Below are 20,554 nucleotides of genomic sequence, written 5' to 3' on the forward strand. Positions count from 1 at the left end.
GTTGTTCAGGCTGTTCTTCATCTGAAATGTATTTGGTTCTTCCCAAGGCCTCCATAAGAAGAAAAACTTGCCTCTAAACCAACATTAAACTTTACCACTAATAACAATTTAATAATAATATTCCTTAACATCTTTGAGGGAGAAAAGTCATTGGTGTGTCATCAGAAAAGAATTGCAATTAAAATGGGGTTATGAATTGGTTGGAATACATTTATAGAATAGAAAGACAGAAAATTGTTGCCATGTAAATTTTTTTGGAATATCTGAATCTAATGAATTCGGACACAGCTTATTTCTTATCACGTGTGTAGTATTTTGATATCTCAAACTGTAAGTTTGGTCTTTCAGTGAATGTAGTAGACATGTACTGATAGCATTTAAAGATTCTAGTCCACCCTCCTGGATCCAGAGACTGTTACTAATAGGTGGGGGAATTATGACTGCATTGTGAGTTGGAGTGTGGGGGACAAGCACAGAGGGACCTAGGGTCTGGGTAAACACACCCTGCCTTTGCACACTCCCCATTAGCAGGTGAACACGCAATGATAGTGCTATGAGTAGTGAAAGTGAATGCTGTCACAAAACACACACACAAAACAAGCACCTGTGGCATCACATTTTCAGAGAGTCTTAGTTCTGGAGGTCAGTACTAACTACTCTGAGCAGCAGGTCCAGCACTTCTCACCTGAAGCAGGCCTTTATAGCAGCTTCACATGCACGTGCTAATTGTATGGGTTTGGTGGTCACCCTGTTCTGTGGGTCATGTGGGCTGTCAGGGGCATGAGGATCTTTTGTCCCCTCTTAGGGAAGGTGCAGTCTGGCTGCTGATTCCTCTTTCTCAGGGTTCTCACTGGGAGGGCCAAGTTGTAGCAGCCTCAGAAGTCTCCTTCCGGACTAGCTGTGAGTGGATAGTGCAGGTGATCCCTTCATCCAGCCAACTAGGACTTGCTTACTCACACAGGTATCTCCCTTAGACCTGCATGGAATAAATTCAGGGTTTTGAGATCTTAAAGAGCTTCCAAGTCATGTGGCCGAAGAGCTGCTTATAGCCAGCCTTCAGGAGAGTGGCAAAGCCCACACATCGAGGATGAGGTCACTGGTCAGAGGCTGGGGCCAACACCTCTGCTTTTTGCATGTAGCTAGAGAGTCTTGACCCTTCCTGGGATTTATATGTTGTTGTTTTTTTATAGAAAGGGTTCTTAAAATCTCAGACTTAGCTTTATAGAGTGAATTATGTGGAGTAACCAGGAGTTGAGTCCTTTTTCTTTCCCACATGAAATACTGACCAGCTGGTAAGCCAGCTGTAGGGGGAGGCATGCCTCCCTCTGTAGGAGGAGGCTTCAGAAAGGCAGGCTTCAGTTGGTGGAGACTTTGTTCAGAGTTTATCCAGAATTAGGGATTTTACAAAAGCCCTGCAGGTGGGGGTTTGCTGTGACCTCACCATACCTGTCAGTTTACAGAAGTCTTTGGAGTGTTGTGGTCTCAAACCCCGCCTCAGTGTAACACTGGGGCTCTTGACAGCCTTTCATACTCTGTTTCGGCCTTGTCTGTCCAGGCTAAAAAATTTAGAGGGGAACTTACTTATTCCTTCATTGTAAAATCAATACTTTGCAAAATACAAATACAAATATTCAAAAAAAGAAAATCACTATTAACACCTTGATACACACTTTTCCAGATCTTTATATTCACACATACACACAGATGTAATTTTTAAAAACAAAAGTTGGATCATACTATTTAAACTATTTTGTAACCTGTATGTATTTAGCTTTTAGTTTTATGCCTTGCCTGAACCACATCTTGAGCCGTGTCACCTGTCACAAATGCCAGGTGACCACCCCCAGGGCTAGAGTCTTGCTTCCTCGTGGGATGCCTGCCAAGGTTGCTTGCAGTGTGTGTGCCACAGCAGCCCTGACTTCAAGCAGGAGACCTGAGAGTTGCTGTGGACTAGACATTTTCTGGTGCTCAGCCAGTCAACCTCTTGGCAGAGTCCCCTTGCTTTATTTCCCTTCACGAGACCTTCTGAACCAACCCTTGTCCATATCCATGCACTTAGCTCCTGGTGGCCATTGTGGGTTTTCCAGTAGCTTCCATTTGGATTTCCGCGGCATGGATTCATAGACTTTCTCACATTTATTGATAGTCTGCTCTCTGAATTTCCTGGGTTAACCTTACACTACTACCACCTAAGTATTCGTTCTCCCATGTTTCAGCCATACCTGTAGAGAGGCCCTACTCTGACTCTGCTATGATTTTAATTGTGCTGGACATTATTGGGAGCTCCAAGCTCAGTCACCAAGAGATAATCTTAATGGCTAACATTCAAAATAATTTGTTTAGGCCATGTCCTGTGCCAAGCACTGTATGTATGTTATCTCATTTAATCTTTACAACTCTGTAAGGTGGTTACTGAAGCTGTCTTTACATTACACATGGAGGAAGCAGAGGCTTAGAAATTAGCAAGGTCATGTAGCTGCTCACTACTGCCCCTTGTGTTGCTGTGGCCCACTCAGCTCTGCTTTACCCAGGCAGATAGATATGTGTGGAGGGTCCACTACAGGACCAGCCTCTAGTAGTTACCATGTCCTTGCATGGCATGTCTCATCTGACGCTGAAATTTGACTGGGGAAATTGTGTTAAAAATTGTTTAAATATAGTAGACTTCAATTTTAAGTGGCAAATTAGAAGAAAAACATGTAATTTAAAAAATGGGATACATGTAAGTTTGTAGTTCGTATTCTATTTATAATTATCTCCATATTTCTGAGAATGGAAGCTGTTAGAAGTTAGTGACCATGTCTTTTAAACTGAATTTATATAACACTCAGCAGTGCCCAGAGGCTTCAGATGTGTACTTAACTACACACCAAGTTGAAGTACAATATTGAAAATCCTGAATAAGTGTTCAAATCAAATGTTTTCTCTTCTTGGCATGTAAGAGTCCTTGATCTTTTCCCATCTTTCCCATTTTCTTTTCCTTAGCACTGATCCAATATGGAAAAGGAGAAAGGAGAAGATATGGAAGAGTTCTGGAATGCTTGGGACCACAATTTCATTTATTTATGTATTTATATCCCTTCTGGTTTCACAAGGATTTGAGTTGGTTGGGACTACAGGGAAAAAAAAAAAAAAAAAAAAGGCAGACCTGACTCTTTCTTTGCCGTCCCCAAAGCAACAACAATAAAATAGATGTTTAATTCTGGAAAGAACCTGAGATCACTAGAGCTCTCTCATGCTGTCACGGTGTGTTTGTGGAGCCCCAGGACAGGCTCTGCCTCAGGGGAAGCCAGGCATAGCAACTTCACACAATGCCACTGCTGTGTGACCATGGGCAAGCCACTTTCCCTGAGCTGTAGTTTTCTCATCTGAAAAATTGGGGCTGTGCTTTCACCTTGCAAGGTTGCCATATGTATACAGTCATTGTATATAAAAAATACTGGCAAATAAATGTGTCTGTCATGTTATAAAGTATGCACTTATTAATAGTACCTAATTTTATCATCTGTTCACAGGGTTTCTAAACACCAACTCCTGATACTATTTTCACTGGCATGCAGCCAAAATATCAACAGTGTGATTATTCTTTTGTAAAGCTATAGATATTTAGTTTAAGACTTTTCATTTATTCTGAGGTTGGACTACTTGTTTTTTGTTGTTAAAAGGCCTTTTTTGTTGTTAAAATGTCTTTAAAATGAAATAATGAGAGATGATAGTTTTTTTTCCTTTTTTCATTGCTCTTAGTAGGCAAAATAAAGTGGGCAGTCTTGTGTTGCCACTTTTCCTGCCCTCAGTAGAAGACACTGGTTAACAGTTGGGAGCTTTGGTCTGGACCCTGCTCTCCCTTGGGGAAGGAGGAAGCCACAGCCAGAGAAGGAGGCAATAGCCACAGGTGCAGAGTGTCACTGCCTCTTCTCTACCTGACTCAGCCCAGGACCTACCTTTCCTGGGGAGTTCTCCCACATCTCTTCCTTACCCCCTGCCTCAGTCCATCTTAAAGACTCCCTGCTTAGTTCTGTTATGTGGCACTTTTCATGCTGTATGGTCCTTGGGGTACTTGTCCATCTGCCTTGCTAGACTCTAAGCTGCCTAAGGACAAGTGTGGTGAATTATTTAGTTTGTAACTTCCAGAACCCAGCATAGAAAGGGTGTCGAATAAATGTCAGATGGCCGAATTAAAGTATAAACAAATGAGGGGAAAAATCATACGAAGAAAACATTAATATTACATGCCCCTAACTTTATTCCTGAAAATACCCGCAAACTCACCATGAACCTTGCTCAGCATTCCTTTTTGAATTTCAGACCTTCCTACTGGGATCATTTTCCATTTTTAGGATGATGGTTACTGAAGGCTCCAGCTGTTCCCAGGACCACGGGGCTGTGTGACATCTTAACTGCTGAGATGTTGTATAAGAAATCCATGTGTTACATTTTCTGATGGCATTTGGGGATTTTATAAAATGCGTAAGAAAAAAAAAAAACATGTTCCTTCTGTCACTTCGGTGCTCTGAACTTTTTCCTCAATTGGGCTTTCTTTTAATTAGTCTAGCTTCATTTTTTTTTTTTTTTTTTTTTTTTTTTAATTTCTTTGGGCAAGTGCCAGAGACGCAAAGAAGCTTATGTAAATGGTTTTAACTTTTTTTACTTTGCCAAAGATAGGAACCGGTACTTAGCTAAGCTTTGTCCTGGCACCTTCTTCTTTGATAGAGAATGTTAGAAATTTGGCTTGATTTATTCGTTTTTTTGTATATGTGTGGGAGGAATAAAGGCAAGATGGCTCTGTTTACTTCTTGGTTCATGAAAAATATGAGAGGCGAACAAGTAGGACTTGAAAATAGCCACTGCCCTCTCTCCCATGCACCCACCCCTACCCCCGAAAAAAATTGACCTATCACAGTGTTTTAATGTAATCTATTTACGAATATGGTAGGTTTCTAGAATTTAAGATTTACTTATCATTTGAAGATAAAAGCTAATGCCTTAAATTATTGTATTAAATTTTACTGTTTACTGACTATCAGCCTTTGAAATCTGTCACTGAAATCTGCCATTTCTTTCTTTCTTTTTTTTTTTTAAAGATGACTGGTGAGGGGATCTTAACCCTTGATGTGGTGTTGTCAGCACCACGCTAGGGGAAGAGCTAGGGGGACAGAGGGGTGATATCTATAGAGTACAAGGCTTTTTTCGGAGATGATGAAAATATCTTAAAATTGACTGCGGTGATGGTTGCACATACCTGTGAATATACTTAATACCACTGAATTGTATACTTTAAATGGGTGAATTGTTTGGTATGTGAATTATATCTCAGTGGAGGTTTTTTTTTTAAAGGTAATGTGGTATTAGAGCAAGGACAGATCAATAGAGGAATGTGGAAGAAATCACACTGTAGAAGACTTTTCTTTCCATATGATACAACCTGTTGCTAAATATCCTAATTTTCCTCACAGGTCCTGTTCTCTGGGAGGCATGAGTGTGGTAGAAAGAGGATGGGCTTTGAGAGTATCAAGTTGACCAGAATCTGAATCCCATTCTGCCATTACTAGCTGGGTGACCTTGGGCAGGTTGCTTAGCCTCTCTGTGGTGGTTTTCCTTCCTGTAAAGTGGCTAGTACTACTTATAGTCTTTTAAAAGAGTTTGGTAAATGGCAGCCATTTTTACCCTGTGGCAATCATATTAAAAAAGGCATCGGATAAAAGAGGCAGCTTTGTTGGGTCCTTGTCCTGATGTCTTTGAGTTTGCTAGGTTAATGAATCTGTTTGCTGGAATTGCCACTGGGAGAATCCCCCTGTCATGTGCTGATGTTGTGTATTCAGTCACTGGATGAGGACTGAGGTGGTGGGGGCCCCTGGCTCTTTAGGTAACATGGTGGACTCTGTTTTTGAATTTTTTTCTGCCTTAATTCACATGGTTTGAGCAGGCTGGTGGCAAGCTCTTGGAGAACCAACTCATGTCCCCTCTTTTGGAAAGTCTTCCCTGTCCCCCACTCTGGGTCATTGTTCCCTTCTCAGAGTCCCTCAGCCCTTGGGACATGCTGGATTCCAGTATTTATTTGCTTATACTGTTTTTATGTATTTACTCTGCCCTGCAGTGGACTGTGGGCCAATTCAGGGTAGGGATCTTGGCTTCTTCAACTGTAGGGCCCAAGGCCCAAAGCACTGTGCCCAGCACTAATGTTTATTGAATGAATGCCCAATGGCTTCAAGTCTTTGGTGACAGAAACCAGATGAGAACTGGAAATACCAGCTTAGGCTCCTCATGCCAGAAGTTAGCAGGTGGGTTTCCCTTGAGCAGTGTCCCTGCTCCAGGACAGAAGAGCTGCCTGGGCCAGTCTTGTCCTCTGCTCACCATGGGGAATGTGGAGTGGATATGTATCTTCTGAGAGGGCACCTTAAGGAATTAAGCCCATGAAATATATGCTTCCTCTCTCTTTTTTGTGGGTTGGTTTCAATCTCTATTCTTTCTTGTAGTATTTGTATTTTTTGATATTGCATAAGATTTTTAAAAACTTTTTATTGAAGAATAATATGCATACCTAAAAGTGCGCAGGTCATAAGTGTGCATATCAATGAATTTTCGCAAGTGCAGTATACCCATAGCCAGTTCAAGAACTGGGATACTACAGGAAGCCCTCTGGGTACCGCTCCCCGCCCGCTCTCCCCTGCCCAGTCCTGGCTTCTAACAGAGTAGATTGTTGTACCTCTTCTTGTACTTTATCTACAGGGGATCATACAGTGTGTATTCTTGTAGGCACACACATTTTAAAATTAGGAAATAAGATCTCTTCCTCTCCACCTAAGGTTTTATTATTGTTTTTTTCCTTCACTTTTCAATTCTTTGTAAAAATTGAAGCAGCAGGGTGTTTTTTGTTTTTAGTTCTAGATAATCACACTTACATATTTGAGTGCTCTAGTTCTTAGGATACAGTCTTACTGCTGAGAGACAGGTCCCCTGCCTGTCTCCAGGGGACCTCTCATCCCCAGTCCTGTCCCCTACATCAGGCTTCCTGTTCATCTTCCACTGAAAAGCTGTTTTGCTCTGTGTGTGGAATCACAGAAAGAAATTGAGTTTTACATATAGGGACAATGTAAGATTATCCCTTGCAAGTAAGTCCCTGTCACTTAGACTGCTCTGACGCCTGGCTCCTTAGATACAGAGCAGCATGTCTTTTTTCCTATCCTAAGCAGAAGGATCCCAAATATGAGAAGAGATTCTGAGAATATCATGAACAGTGTAAGTTAGTTTTTATACATGTTGATTTTGGGGAGGGTAGTATGAATTTTGTTCTCAGACTTTTCTCCCTTATTTTTCATGGAAACACCAAGATTTCTGTTTGGCCACTTTCTGGAAAGAGAGCTCTTCTGTGCTGGCCACAGCAGGCAGGAGCGCAGTCTGAGAACCTGGGGCTTGTACAGTGAATGCAGCAGTGTAGGGGAATGACCTTATCTCGGCAGCCAACAGGAAATGATGAAATGTGCTGGGAGAGTTCGGCTGGGAGACGGAGGTCAGACATACCAGCGGGTCGGAAAGAGGCAGGTACGGAAGCTGATCTACAAGGTTAGGCAGTTGAAGCCAGCTGCATTTGACAGAAAAACGTGAGTGTGCTATTTAAGGCTTACATTTCCTTTAAGATAGACCTTTTGGAAAGTAGAATTTTCATTGTTTTTTTTTTTTTTTTTTTTTTAACTGAGCGGTTGATTTAACAGAAATCTCACCTTCTAAGCAAGCACACCTAGTTTTTGAGATCCTTGGCGGAATTGTTCAACCAGTTCAATATTAACCAGTGTGGAATGTTTCACTGAGAATGCTTTGAGAAAATGTCAGAATAAGTGTTTGATTTTCTTGGTGAATAGATTTTGGCTTAAATGAAGAATTGTGTTTTATAATCTTTGACAGATTTTAGAGTATATGTGTGTGCTTCTTTCAAAATAGATGGAATAACTTTGCAACTTTGCCTTGGCCTGTTTTAGACTAGCTTACATACTTTCAACTGTGTTTTTTTCTTCCTGAATAGCTAAATGAGTTACTTGAGTTAACTGTTAATAGAGGGTTCTTTTCTCTAAGGCAGCATGTTTATTACATGCTGCCATTCCTTTACTAACAGCCAAACCTAATCTACAAACGTGTACTTGGGAACAAATTGGCTTTTCCAGTTGACTGTGATTGTGTTTCATGTCCCTTTTCTCCAGACTCCCTGAATTAGCATGCTGCCTGCTCCAAGCCCCCTCCCTGTCCTCCTCCTGAGTCAGTTCTTTATTTCTCTTCTCAGCTGGACCCAGTGCCCTTGTCCCCATCTAAGGGCTGTCACTAGGCCCTTTGTTTATATTTTTATTGGATAGTGAAATGTGAAAGTTTTATTGTTTTAATAACTGAGTAGCTTTATATACATATTTATTTCTTATCTTGGAAATCATATTCTGGAATTGAAAAATTATAGCTCTCTCCTTTATTTATGCAGTACTTTAACTCTGATTAGAAGATATTTAAAAAAAAAAATCCTGATATTAAGTGATCCATCACTAAGTTAATTAAGTTTATTGAATGACCTGGTGCTGTGAACATTAAAAAGGCAGTGTCCTCTTTCTGTTCTTTAGAAAATGCCATGTCGGACCAGTGTGTGCCACGTAGAAAAACATGCTTTCTTATTAGGTTGTTCCCTGCTGTGATTTGTGTATTTCTAACACTTTTAGGGTTGCATAGGAAAGGTTTTTAGAAACCCCAAAGTATGTAATATGCCTTTTAGAACTTAATTGGGTCCACTGGTTTTGTCTTTGCTGTTGTAGCTGTGAATATCTCTTTCTTCAAATCCCTTCCTTCTTGGCAATAAGATATCTTACTGAATTCTGGGTGAACTTTAAATGCAGCACTTATGAAAATAATAAAGAGGTTTCATAACTTCAAACCAAGGAATGTCTTACAGGTAGGGAATATATACCAGTAAGTAAAAGTAAGCCTTTCTTCCCCCCCCCCCCTTTCTTTTTATATAGTTAGTCCTCTGACTCTTTCAGTTATCCACGTAATTCTATTATTCATTTGGTGGCATAATTTAAAAGGTAGGAACATGATATTTAGAGTTGTAATGGCTCTTAGAGTCAATATGGCCAGGCCCCCTCATTTTAACAAAGGAACAGAGAGACAGAGGTGAAATGACTCATCCAAGGTCACATGGCTTGTTGGTAGCTAAGTGAGTCTGGAACTGAGGTCTCCTGACTTCTGGGTCATTACCCTTTCCATTTCTCCACGTTATAATCTCAAGGTTAATAGCACTTGGCTTTTTTCTTCTGATGAGTCCATTTAATTTATTTCATTTTCAAAAACTCAGCTTTTATTCACTAATGATTTCTCCATAAATACCATTTGGCATAGCTGTATAATTAACTACCTCAAGTACAAAGAGTATTGACATTTCTCCCTCTGAGAGTACTTTTTCTTAAAAATAAAGAGTTCTCTGTTTTACAAACTTTTTCTTGCCTCTCCCCTGAATTAGGTCTTACTCAGTTGTTATTGGTATAAGTGAGCCTCATTATATCATTATCTGCTAGATGAGAACGGCAAACTTAGTAAAATCATAACTAATAAAAGAAACAGACAAGTACTCAGTTCTTTTAAAGAGAATTCTTCAGGGGCTGGCCAGTTAGCTCAGTTGGTTAGAGTGTGGTGTTTTAATGCCAATGTCAAGGGTTTGGATCCCTGTACCGGCCAGCCACCAAACATAAAGAGAATAAAGAGGATTCTTCAAGGTGTGAAAGGGAAACCCTGAACATATCAGCCCCTATTTTTTATTATTTCAGCCCCTATAAGAAAATACTGACAACTCTTAAGTTTGAGCTGGATTAAACAGTTTTTGTGTATAAAAACTTTAAAATAATACATTACAATATAAAGGCAGAAATAATTTAATTTATGTAAATGGAATTTGCTCTCAACTTTCCAGAATCATTAAAAATAGTCTCTGCTAAAAATTGGATTTGAATCCTTCTGAAATTCAGGGGTGGGAATTAGATGTAAATAGAGGTGTGCTGAGAACAGTGGGTGACTGTTCTTAGACCTTGAAGTGGTTACCAGTGTCTGTCCAAAGTCACCTTAAAATGCCTTGGGGAGGTTCACAGAATAGCACTCATTTGTGCTTTCTAAAGTATTTAGAGTATATGCCTTGAATAATTTCTGAAACAAGTATACTCCAGGAAAACCGGCATTTTTGTAAATATTTTAATTGTACTTGAAATTGAGCTCAATAACTTTATACTTATTTTAATTTATAAAACCCAGTAACGAAGTGGGATACATGGGCAGTATTTTTATGCAACGGGTCAGAACTGCATCTTCCCTCCTGGTGTTCTAGTGGGCACTTTTGGTCAATATCCTTGAAGAGGCTGCTTTCAGATGGCGAGCCGGATGACCACGGCCTGGGGCCTAAACAAAGAGGGAGGCTGCAGGCTGGAGCCGGCTTCCGGAGTACCTTGGTTCTCTTCTCCCTAATTTAGTTACCTTTGTTCCCCAATTAGCATTTTATACTTACTGTTATATTTTCAGTCCATATTAAGTATAGAATATTTCACTTGACATCCTTTTCTTAATATACGACTATAATTGACCTTCTTCTGTCCTGGTCAGTAAGTAATTTGATACCCTTCCCTCCCTGGCTGCTAGTTTCTGCCCACACCGTGTAAATTCTGTTATGTTTGTGAGATTTAAATGCGTAGAGGAGATACCAGACTGCTGCTGTGCTGGCTTCGCTGCAGAGTGAGGACGGATTAGAGCAAGCCCTGTGGCTGCTGTTGGCTCAGAAATCTTGGAAAGTTTGTGCTGTTGGCATCGTTTGGGCTGTTGGCTTTTGGGTCTTGTCCATTCCCATCTCTGCTCGGCATGTCTCTCCAGACCACATTCTAGTGGTAGCCTCAGAACCGCCTCCTCTAAGACTCTGAAAAAACTTCTCCCAGCATCCTAGTCCTTAGAGCAGAGTAAAGAGGAGTGTGTGCATGTGTGTGTGTGTGGTGAGATAGCAGTAATGAAAAACAAGGATCTTTGACTTGACTGAATGAATGAATGAATTGTAGTGTTTCCCATTATGTAGAGATACTTTTGAGGGTACTGTATCATGTTTCACTAGGCTGGTCTAAGTGCATTTGTACATCACAGTTCTGCCTTGATGCCAAGTGACAGGCTAGGTGTCAATATTGAATGTCTCCTCAAGCTCTGGGACTCTGGCCTAAATTTTTTCTTATTAGACTCTGTCATACATGATTAATAAGAGATGAATCTTTATGTGAACTCATGAGGCATAGGGTTCTCTTTTTGGGAAACAGTCTAATGGAAAGTACTCTAAGGGCCGGCCCATGGCTCACTCGGGAGAGTGCGGTGCTGATAACACCAAGGCCCCGGGTTCGGATCCTATATAGGGATGGCCGGTTAGCTCACTGGTTGAGTGTGGTGCTGACAATACCAAGCCAAGGGTTAAGATCCCCTTACTAATCATCTTAAAAAAAAAAAATAAGTACTCTAAATTTGAAATGTGTGCCAATGGTCATCACAATAGTATGAGATTTGAATCTTCTTTTTGTTAATATGGAGCCTGTGCTATGAATTTCATAGTCAGTCTTGTTTCATCTCAGGATATGTTCTACAGTGGAGTCCTTGAAGGAGGTCCGGGGAGAATGATTTTGCTGGAAAATGCTTACTTGACAAAATGTTGTTGATGTAATTAACAGGCCAAAACATTGAACTTCCCAATTTGGAATTATTTCTTTGATTCTTAAAATACTGCCTGTGATATTGTGAAACGTATATATGGTCTTTGTCCAGGTTTCCTGTCTCACAACTCCTAAAATCCTTTGAATCTCCAAAGTGATGTGTCTTTTGTATGTGACTGAGTTGACAGATGGCCTGGTAGCCCTAGGTAGCTTCAGGATTGGGGCTGGTCACTGGAAAGACCATGGCAGGGTTAGAGGGTTGGGACTTTCAGCCCTACCCACCAAACTCTGAGTTGGGGAGAGGGGATGAAGGTTAAGTTGACCTGCCAGTAGTTTAACCAATCACACCTACATAATGAAGCTTCCATGAAAAACCAAAAGGAGTGGGTTCAGGTGAGCTTCTGGATAGCTGGACACGTGGAAATTCCTGAAAGGCGGTGTGCCTGGAGAGGCCATGGGAATTCCCTTTCCAAATGCCTTGCCTTGTGCATTTTCATCTGTATCCTTTGCAATATCCTTTATGATAAAATGTAAATAAAGTGTTTCCCTGAATTCTGTGAGCTGCTCTAGCAAATTAGTTGAACCTGTGGAGGGGGTTGTGGGAACTCTGATTTATAGTTTATCAGAAGCATGGGTAAACCAACCTGGGGCTTGCGATTAGCATTGGCAGTGGGGGGCAGTCTTGTGGGACTGAGCCCTTAGGTAGATAGTGTTGGAATTTAGTTGAATTAGAGGATGTTCAGCTGGTGTCCACTGCAGAACTGCTTGCTTGCATGGTGTGTAGGGAAAACCCCACACACATCTGGTCGCAGAAGTAGTCTGTGTTGACTACTGAGTGAGAGAATAGGAAAAGCACTTTGGTTTGTTTTTTTCCCCTATATATCTTATATATTTGTAGTGCTAGTTTAACAAAATAAATGAGGCACAGGGCAATTTGGAGGACAGTGAAATGATTTTTCTATGCTTCTTTCTGGTATGAACTGACACATAAAGAAAAAATAGCACAGGGCATAGTGGGTTGATCAACAAGTATCTCTTGACCTGGAAAACAGAAACTTTGGTTCACTTCTCCCATAATTTAGTTACCTTTGTACCTTCCAAGCTGTGAGGGTGATCAGCTCAGGTCCACTTAGTCAGATCCCACTCTTACTGTGCAGGAAGAATGTTACATAGCAAGACTATGAGGCCATGCAGAGAAGCAGCAGGACCACTTCTGGAGGGGAAATCTTTGCATATTTAACTTTGAACTCTAAGACATTAAATTTATTCTACGCATACCCAGTAAACTGCTGAGGTTGAAGAGTTTGAATTTGGGATGGCAGAAGTTGTCATAATGAAAAGTCACGGTGTGAGGCTTATGTAAACTGTGATTGTCTTGACACCTGACAGCTTTAATTGGTGGAGGTGCAGGCACCCGAGTGAGCTCCGTGCTTATTTCCAGCCACCCGTTAGGTCACTACCGAGAGGGACAGTCCACCTGGATGTTGGCTGGCTGGATCAGTTGATTTATTCATTTGTGCATGCATGCATTCATTCATTCAATTTATCCATTTGGTCTCTTCAAGGCATCAGACACTGTGCTAGACTCTGGGGATCCATAGATGATTGAGTTCTTGCCCCTGAGATGCTCACAGTCCAGTGGGGTAAGGAGAATTCTGAAAAGCTGGGTGATGAGTCTTCTTAAAGAGCTATCAAGACCTCCTTTCCCCTGTGAAGGATGGGAAGGTTGAGGTAGACTTCCCAGTTTGGTGATGAATTTTGGAGGGAGTGGTTTGTCAGACAGACAAGAAGCAGAGGGAACAGGGCTGGCTGGTTAACTCAGTAGGTTAGAGTGTTGTGCTGATAACACCAAGGACTGGGGTTCGATCCCTGTATTGGCCAGCTGTCCAAAAAAAAGAGAGAGAGAGAGACAGAGAGAAGGTAGCAAAGGGAACAATTTATGCAGAGGCAAGGAGGTGAGGAAGAGTATGCCATACTTGAGGGTTTGATGTGGCTGGAGTGCAGTATATATATGGATGTGCTTCAGGTACTCCAAATTTATCAGACCCAAACCAGTTATTTTCCACCCCAGACCAGTTCTTCTAAGTTCTCTGTTTCTCTTTGTGCCATTACCACCCACCATGCCTCCAACATTAGAAACTCTTAATCCCTGTCCCCTCATCTCCTCATTCCCAGGCATAATGAGTCATTATATACTCTCTCCTGGAATATATTCCTCTCTCCGAGAATATACTCCTCTTTTCTGTTCTCTTAGTAATTTCCCTTTCTCTGTTCTTGAACCCCTAGAACTGCTCTGTCCAATATGGTAGCGACTAACCACATGTGGCTATTTACATTAAAATTAAATAAAAAGTCAGATTCCGCAGTTGCACTGGCTGCTTTTCAAGTGTTCAACAGCTGGTGGCTGCCATATTGGACTGCCCAAGACTAGAGGCTCTGTGGCCTGTTCTCCACTCTGTCTAACCTCTTGATAAGACCCAAACTCTTTAGAGTGTCAGTCACCACCCTCCAGCCTAGTGGCACCTCTTCTGCCTCATGTTCAACTACTCCCTTTGTCACTCTCCTGCTGTCTTAGTCTTGATTCTGTCAACCCTTCTAACCTCCGTATGAGCTGTTCTTATGCTCTCCAGATTACCATTCCCTCTCTGAGCATTCCTCTCTTCGCTGGCTTTCCTTGGGTTAATCTCTTTATCCTCCACTGTACTTGCAGCCACACAATTATACCTGCCTCCAAGAGGGTACATGTGGTGCTTGTCCTGTGGTGTCATCCTTGTCTTTCATGCCTACACTTATGGCAGCTTAACTCTAGTTAAGCTCTGGGGACAGACAGGCTTAGTTTCAAAACCATTTACTAGCCAGGTGGCTTTGGGCAAGTTATTTAACCCCTCTGAGTCTCAGTTTCTTCATCTGTAAAATGAATAATGGGTATTTCCTCATGTTAAATGAAACTCCCAGCACAGTACTCAAAGATATGGCTCTCAAATCGTAGCTAAGAGTGAGCATTCTAGATAGACACACTCACTGAAACCATGTCATCTGCCAGTAATGATGATATGTTTCTTCTTTTCTAAGAGACCTTTACTTATTTTTCTTATTGCATTGGGCAGGACCTCCAGTAGGTAAGAAGCCTTTTCATGTTCCTGTGCTTTCTGTTTGCCACAGTTCTGCTGAGATTTTTTTTCGTTTTCTTCTGTTTTGATCGAGTTCCACTGGGCCCACTCCTCTTTGCATTTATTTTCTCTTAGTTTAGAAATTAAATTCTCAATCTACTACTCCTTTAGTAGTTTTCCTAGATATTTTCACACACTTAACAAAATCTAAAGTAACGTCTTTTCTTTTGAATAATGGAAAGATTTAAAATATTTTAACTCCATACTCCCCCAACTTGTTCAGTATTTGTTTTTCTGAAATTTTTAATCTTGCAAATCAGATACTATGTTTCATACAGGCAGTGTTGTTTAGACTTATCCACATATTTACCAGTATATGTGCTTATCATTCTTGTGCTTCAGGCTTTTCATCTGAGGTCATTTCCTTCCACCTAAGGTATAGCCTTTACAATTTCCTTTTCTGCAGGGTTTTATGGCTGGTTAATATTTTATCTGTCTGAAAAGGTCTAGTTCTTTGTTCTTAAAAACTGGTTTTGCTGGGTGTAGTAGAATTCTTAGTGGGCAGTTACTGAGGTTCAGCATGTTGGACATACTATTCCAGTGTTTTCTGGCTTTCACTGTTGCTGTTAGTCCAGTTGTTCTCTGAAGATGATCTGTCTTTTTCTCTCTGGCTACTTTTATAATCTTTTCTGTAACTTTGATGTTCTGCAGTTTTACTTTAATTGTCTTAGTGTGCTTCTCTTTAAAAAAAAAAAAAATTCTTGCATGGGTTCATTGGGATTCCTTGATCTGTGGTTTAGTCTTTCAACATTCTGAAAAAATATCTTTAAATACTGCTTTTCCCCTATTTATAATGTTATTTATTTCTGCAATTTCATTAGATGTAAGGTTGACTTCACTATTTCCTCCAAGTGTATTAATCTTTTTTTCATACTTTCTCTCTCTGTCTCTTTGTTACCTTAGAAAGAAAGTTGACTTATCTACTTACTTATATCCTACAATTTCTTCTTTAAATTTGCTGTGTTGGTGTCTGTAGATCCCTTTCTTTCAAGCTCAGTGATAAAATTATATTTTATTCAACTTTTAAAATTTTTCAGTAGGAGAGTCATTAAGATACCTGGTTTGTCATGCTGCTATGAACGGATGTGTGTGTCTGCCAGAGCCTCGCATCTTCCTTGACTCGTTCATTTGTTTATTGTGCACCTGTTATGCACCGGTGCTGGGGATTTAGGGTGAACAAGACAAAAGCCTGGTTCTTAAGGAGCTTACATTCTTGTGAGTGGAAAGAGAAAATATATAAATATATAACTTGGTGGGTAGGAATGAATGCTATTAGGAAAATAAAGCAGAGTTGGGACTGGAGTGTCAGGAATGGGGAAGGATGAGGGAAAGCTTTCTTAAAAGGAAGGTGGTATTTGAGCAGATATCTCATGCTGTGAGGCAGCAGGTCTTGCAGACACTGGAGGAATGGTGTTCCTGGCAGAGTTCAAGAAGCAGGTGCAAAGGTAGGCCTGAGCTTGTTGCATTCAGAGAACTGCAGGGAGGTCGTGTAGCCAGGGTCTGGGGTGAGGACTGGAAGGAACTGAGACTGGCACTAGAAGCAGGGGCCAGATTGAATGGGACCTTGTAGGTCAAGGCAGGGAGTGTCATTAACTGACAGGCAGCTGTGGGCAAGTTTGGAGTTTGGTGGCTTGAACCAGGATAGCTAAGGCAGAGGTGGTGAGAGGTGGTCACATTTGGCCCTCTTTCCAGGTGGAGATGATGGGATGTGTGTGTGAGGGAAGGAGAGGAGTCAGGGATGGCATTGAGACATTTCTCCTGAGCAGTTGTGAAGATGATGGAGTTGTTTTCCGAAAGGGAAAGGGTCAGAGAGGAGCCCATCTCGGGGATAGAGGAGCAAGAGGTGGGTTTGGGCCAGTGGTTTGAAGAGACCTGTCAGCTGCCCAGGAGGAGATGCCCAGCCAGTGGCTAGGGCTGTGCAGCAGCTCAGGGAGGAGTTAAGGCAGGAGACATCAGCGCTTGGATTGTATTTAAAGTCACAGGAGGGAGAGGGTTACCCAGGAAACGGTGTGCACAGAGAAGAGGAGGCAGAGCGCTGAGACCTAGGCCCTTCAGGTCTGCACAGGGTGATGAAGGCACTGCTCGGCGCTTTGCAGGACTGGCTGGAAGGTGTGTGGGCACTTGTTCCTAGTGAAAGCACGTGATGCCGCAGGCCAGCTGTCAGTGACTGTGAGATAAGGCGTGCAGATTCCTTTACTGGAAAAGCTTGGAGGGCCGGCCTGTGGCTCACTCGGGAGAGTGCGGTGCTGATAACACCAAGGCCCCGGGTTCGGATCCCATATAGGGATGGCCGGTTAGCTCACTGAGTGAGCATGGTGCTGACAACACCAAGTCAAGGGTTAAGATCCCCTTACCGGTCATCTTTTTAAAAAAAAAAAAAAAAAAAAAAAAGCTTGGATTTCATGTTATATAAAGGGAAGTTGCCTATGTCCTTTTGAATTTTCAAAAGTAACCCAACCAATATATTCTTATGGCAGAAAAATTAATACAGATGTGCAGAAAGAAAAACCCCGAGCATGCATATGCCATCATCCAGAGATAATCACTGTTAACATTCATTCAAGAGTTGCTCAAGTGTCACTTCCTCAGGACACCTTCCCTGACCACAATCCTGTCTGGGTAGACGCCATCACAGTCCTTAACTCTTTAACACTACTTGCCACGACATTACTTCTGGTATGGGTTTTAGTCATCTGACCCCCACTGGAATGCCAGCAGGGATTTGCTCATTTCCGCTCACGCCTGGATCCACATGCCTAGTGTGGTGCCTGGCACACAGTAAGCCTTGGTTACATTTTGTTAAATGAAAGAATTCATGTTTTGGTACATATCCTCTGGACTTCTCTTCTGGGCAGTCACCCAATCTTAAGCATATATTTTTAAATAAGCTCAAGTGTTCAGCTTTTTAGATGTAAGAATGCTACTTATGGTTTCGAATGTTCCTGCAGACTATCTTTGCACTAGTTGGCTGTCGGGCTGTATTTTCGGTCTGTTTCCGGCAGTGGCAGCCGCACCAGCGGCTTGGAGCAGTTCCCCATCTTGCACCTTGGTTGGCAGACGCTGTCCTTTATGCTGGTCCTCACAAGACTGCAGCCCAGGCCTTCTTTCCTTTTCCAAACTGCTGATGCACCTGCCCTTCCTCCCTTCCCCTTCCCGCCACCCCCCTTTTCCTCCCCTTCCCTCTCTCCCTCCCTTCCACCCTGACAGCCTAATTGGTGTTTCCTTGTCTTCTCTTTCATGCCTACACTGTGAAATCCTGGACTGTGGGGCCATGTTATTGATTTAATTTTACTCCTGTCACCCAGCTCTTAGCAAGGTTTCTGGCACTCAGAAGGTCAATGTTTATACAATATACTTTTTAGAAATTAGAATTTAGAATATTAGGAGAAATATACATAAAATGATGAAAACATCATTGTTTTGGCTTAATATCATTTTAATCAGTGTATCAGAATAAGTTAAATATATTTTTAAAATATTTAAAAATTTGGGACACAGGTTATTCCTTGAGCTAGCCAAACTGTCAGATGTTTTATTGAGGATAGGCTCTTTCTGCCTGTGTGTGTGTGAGTGTGTGTGTGAGAGAGAGAGAGAGAGAGAGAGAGAGAGAGAGAGAGAGAGAGAGAGAGAGAGAGAGAGAGAGAGAGAATGTGTGTGGGTGGATGGGTGGGTGTTTGTGTGTGGTTTGTAAGTGAAATTAAGACAATAACCAAGACATATTCTTCAGGGTTTCTTAGATAATACTTATTATTTATGGTAATTAAGCATTTTGTCATAGAATTGTCATGAATTTTTCCCCTTTGTAAAATAGTGGAAATGTTTATTGGTCAGGTAGCATCATGAAAAAAAAAATAGGTATAGGAGACTTAATGGCGAAGATTTTGTTTTGTGTTCCTGTTGTGTTCAGTGGCACAGCCAAGGATGGGTCTGTAAATCCTGCTTGCTGGAGTGACATCTGCCCTGTGGGTGTAGGGTATGGCCAGAGAGGCTGGGAGGAGTCATAGCAGGGACGAGGGGGTTGGGAACTGGAGATTAACATTTACTGTGTACCTAGTGTATGCAGGAACTCACATATAATGTGTCATTTCAGTTCCTCATAACTTCCCCATGAAATATTTCAGCCATGTTTATCCCCATTTTACAGATAAGAAGAATGAGGCTTAGAAGTTAAAATTTGCACCGTCACAGTTGTCACAGCTAGTTCAGACCCTGTTCTCTTTCCACTCTCCTCGTTTCAGAGAATCTTTTTCTATTGATTTTAAGCTTGGTTTTAGCCCATTAATTTCGGATTGTTGCTTGACAAGTGGGTTCCCTGTTCCCAAATTACTGGATAGGTCTTTCTTCGTGTTATGTGATTTTTTTTTTTTTTTTTTTTAGTAAAGATCACTGTCAAGTTGGAACTCAGTTGTTGGTTTGTAACACCAAGTCCAAACTGGCCCAGTATTCTTCTCTACAGTAGAATGCTTTGGCTCCAGCTGTTAACGTGAATAAAATAGAGAAGGTGGCACCATAGTTGAGTGCAGAGATGCCTACAGGGTATTTAAAAACCAAGTCCTTTTGTGGTTTGTGTGACTTTTTAACTTCTAAGATACATATTCATAGTATTGCTTGAGACGTATTTGAGCAGTTCATTTCTGGACAGAGCTTCTGATGGGAGTGACATCTCCTCCCTGGTTTCCTAATGTGTGATGGGCTCTTATCAGGAAGTATGACTTGCCGTTGCTGGTTGGTGGATGGAACAGAAGTCACTCATGTGGTAGTGTAACAAATGACTCAGGCTAGTGTCTGGCCACTGGCACCCTGTCATTTGTAATGATCTCTCTGCTTCCTGAAAAGCCACAGCAGCATCCCAGGGCTTGCCCTCAGGACCAAGCCTGGCCCTGCACTGTGCTGTTTTCTGGTCATTCAAGTTCCTCTACCTGGGATGCCTTTCCCTGCTTCCCCACCTGGTGAATTCCCACCAAAATGTCAACACCCTGGCACCCTTTCTGGACCCTCAGTGTGTCCCCATAGCGTTTTGTGCAGAACTGCCTTCTAGTACTTGGCCACTGTGTTGGAGGAGATTGTTCAAGTGTCATCAACCCCGAGAGAAGGGAGTGCCTTGTGGTGGGCCCTTGGCTTTTTGGCTTGGTAGCAGGGCCACAGTAGAAGCTGTAGTCTTCATCACTCTGGCCACTACTGATTGTGGAAGACCCCATACTCCAGGTGCTGATGCTGTTTGATCTGCACCACCTCTAAGGCAGATTTGATTCCATTTTACAGTGTCAATCATAGTCCTCAGGTGTTCTGCCTGAGGTGACTGGACCATGCAGCTGCTGGCGTGTCCTGTGAAGAATCACAGATGCAGATTTCAAAGACCTGCTGGGTTTGTGCTTCCAGGCTGGCCATGTTCTTTGGCGTTGTTCTTCTTGCTGCCTCTAATCTGCAGCCTGGCAGCTTTTACTCCTTCTGCCAGAGCTGCAGTCCCTCTCAGTTAGACGTTGGGGTAGGGAAGAGCCTCCGAAACTGCTGCTTCTCCTTTGTGGACAAAGGGCCACAGAGGCCCTTTGTGTGACAGGAAGTCCTGCTTCTGAAAGGGGCTTTCTCAAAGTGGAAGCCTTGAAAGAAGCTGAAGTGATGACCTGGGGCCACTCTGACTCATGTGTGCTGTTAGTAATGCCCTTTGTCTGGTCTTTGGGAACCTGCTTCATA

At 42.0% G+C, this 20,554-nt stretch overlaps 1 protein-coding gene across 3 annotated transcripts in view; it reads left to right on the top strand.

Moving 5' to 3' along the window:
• Nucleotides 1–20,554, top strand: part of PACSIN2 (protein kinase C and casein kinase substrate in neurons 2) — a 138,700-nt gene that overhangs the window by 41,342 nt on the left and 76,804 nt on the right. Inside the window, exon 1 of one of the 3 annotated variants that reach the window (XM_063074746.1) lies at nucleotides 7,509–7,598. The exons of the other annotated variants lie outside the window; for them this stretch is intronic. The gene's annotated coding sequence lies outside the window, so the exon portion shown is untranslated. Of the gene's footprint in view, nucleotides 1–7,508; nucleotides 7,599–20,554 lie in introns of those variants that run through there. 3 annotated transcript variants of the gene reach the window in all.

The sequence above is a fragment of the Cynocephalus volans genome, chromosome 12, assembly GCF_027409185.1.
Source record: "Cynocephalus volans isolate mCynVol1 chromosome 12, mCynVol1.pri, whole genome shotgun sequence".
Classification (NCBI taxonomy): Eukaryota; Metazoa; Chordata; class Mammalia; order Dermoptera; family Cynocephalidae; genus Cynocephalus; species Cynocephalus volans.